The sequence below is a fragment of the Mus musculus genome, chromosome 19 (assembly GCF_000001635.26).
Source record: "Mus musculus strain C57BL/6J chromosome 19, GRCm38.p6 C57BL/6J".
NCBI classification, from domain to species: Eukaryota; Metazoa; Chordata; class Mammalia; order Rodentia; family Muridae; genus Mus; species Mus musculus.
This window is the reverse complement of record NC_000085.6, coordinates 13,280,989-13,283,856: the sequence shown is the minus strand read 5'-3', so window position 1 is coordinate 13,283,856 and position 2,868 is coordinate 13,280,989. Positions and strand designations below refer to the sequence as shown.

At 34.1% G+C, this 2,868-nt stretch overlaps 1 pseudogene; it reads left to right on the top strand.

The window, feature by feature from the left end:
* Positions 801-1,723, top strand: Olfr1464-ps1 (olfactory receptor 1464, pseudogene 1; annotated as a pseudogene).

The window sequence follows — 2,868 nt, the reverse complement described above, 5'->3', positions numbered from 1 at the left end:
TTGGTTATGAAGGAGCATAGAGAACACAAGAAGAATAAAATTCATGATCATATATACATTTTAACATTTTAACTATAGTTATAGAGAGATGATCATTACATATTTTGAAAATGATGAGTTTAATGTACGTATAAGGATTAAAATGCTCTGAATGTTTTTCATGACAAAAAATAACTTTGTACTATGTGATAACATTTTACTTTCCAAGTTTCATCAATGATACCATAACAAGTATTACTAAAAGTAACAGAAAACTATTCATCCGTGTGTAAATTCCTTCTTAATTGTGGATAATATTTTCTGAAATAAGTCTCTAAAAATAGTTTATAACGTAAATTTTCTATACTATCAAGAGACTAAGGGTAGGTAATATTCATTTTTAAGCTAAATATTATATCAAAAGCTTCAATGCAAACAAAAACATGTTTCAGCCAATCTGAAAACATTCCCAGGAAGATAGCTTCAATTTAGGATTTAATGACTAGACTAAGTGATGGTTTCTTTATTCAAGAAAACAAAACCAATACAAAAATAGAATATTATTGTTGTTTGAGAGGCATATAATGCCAAATATTTTCACATGGGTAAGAGGTCTATGAGATAAATAAAACCCTATAAATGTCCAACTTTATTTGGTCTCACTAGTGATGTTGCTATGGTGACAATTGCAAAGTACAAATTTTTGCTCAACCACGTCATATGTTTGCACATATTCTTTTCTATTTTCATTCACCTTTTGTGTCATCATGTTTCTTTTTTCCAATGTCTATGAAAAATCGAAAGTTTTAAATGTGACAGTGATGGGGAACAATACAGATGTGACACACTTTCTCCTGCTTGGACTCACAGATGACCCAGAACTACAGCTTCCCCTCTTCATGATATTTCTAATTATCTACACCATCACCCTGGTAGGAAATCTGGGGATAATCCTGCTGATTTTCCTGGACTCTTCTCTCCACAGTCCCATGTACTTTTTTCTAGGTAATCTGTCCCTGGTGGATTTTTGTTACTCCTCAGATGTCACACCAAGAGTCATGACTGGGCTCCTAATAGGAGACAAGGTCATTTCCTATAATGGGTGTGCTGCTCAGATGTTCTTTTTTGTAGCCTTTGCTACAGTGGAAAATTTTCTGTTGGCCTCAATGGCCTATGATCGTTATGCAGCAGTATGTAAGCCTTTACACTATGCCACCACTATGACTTCAGGTGTGTGTGTGTGTCTTTCTATAGGTGCCTATACTTGTGGTTTCCTGATTGCCTCCATCCACATTGGGGACACATTCAGTCTTTCTTTCTGTGGGTCTAATGTGGTCCATCACTTCTTTTGTGATATCCCAGCAGTCATGATTCTCTCTTGCTCTGATAGACATGTTAGTGAGCTGGTTCTTTTTTATGTAGGGAGCTTCAGTATTTTTTTGCTGTGTTAGTTATTTGTATATCCTACATATTCATTTTTATCACAATCTTTAAAATGCATTCAAATGCTGGATATGGAAAGGCTGTATCCACTTGTGCCACACACTTCACTGCAGTGTCTATTTTCTATGGGACTGTTATATTCATGTATTTGCAGCCCAGCTCCAGTCACTCCATGGACACTGACAAATTTGCATCTGTGTTCTACACCATGATCATCCCTATGCTGAATCCTCTGGTCTACAGCATGAGGAACAAAGAAGTCAAGCATGCATTCACAAACGTTTTTCACATAGTAAAATAGCCTTTATGACTTATTTTTAAAGTTGTAGAGTTAAAAAGTCTAATCATTGTATTCTGCCACTTGCAATTAAATTCCAGAATGGATTTTCATATTTCTGCATGTCAATAGCATAGAAGTATAGAAAAAGGATTATACTGAATTCAGGAGATTATGAGAATTTTTTTGTCTTTTAAAAATACTTCTGTAAAAATTATGTGTAAATTGTTTTAGTGGATGATTTGTTAAATGTCTTCATACAGTCAAGATAATGTAGAAAAGGATTTTAAAAACTGGGCATGTGTCTATGTATTTGATATTAATGGACGGGTCCAAAGAACTTTTAATTGTTATACTGACACATTCTAATGATTTTCATCTTGTTTGAATGTTTCTATTATTGCATTGATTAGTGATAAATTGTAGAGCTTGCTTTTCCTAATATAGGATATGAGTAGTCAACTATTACCTTTGTTATAAGACATTGTAGCACAGCTCATAAAAGAATGCTGAGATTTTACATGATTTTTTTTTCTGAGTGAGTATATCACAATGGTTTAATCTGCCTTTTATTCATTGAAACTAGGCACTTTTAAATAAATTCTTACCCTGCAAACAGACTGCTTATACTAGAATGTGATGACTTTGAGGTTAATTTTTAAGTAATTTGAAATAAATTATCTGGACACTATATGACATGGTATTTCTGCAGGGATAGACAGAATAGGAACAAAAGATAAAGTTATGGAGTTTAGGCAAAAAAATTAATTTTGGTGTACATTTGAAACTTTCTGGTTCGACAAGGGGAATCTCAAGACCAGAGAAATGGGTGAGGACCAAGAATGTTTGAGATATCCCATCCTCAGGAAGAAACAGTTGGGAAGTATATAATATTCATTGATCAGAGTACTTATATGTTTTTCAGTTGACCTGTGAGAGGTGGATTTAATTTGATTTCCTAAAGCTTATAATTTTCTTAATGTTTATTCATTTACTTTTCTTTTTTGAAATTATTTCATTTAGTTACATAGCAAATGTGTTCCCTTTCTTGTCCCTCCTCTAAGAGTTCTTCACCTTATTCCCCTTTCCTTTGAGAGGGTGTTCCCCACCCCATGGCCCACTTACCTAACCCCCATCCACTCAACCACTCCTCCGATCACCCCTTCCTA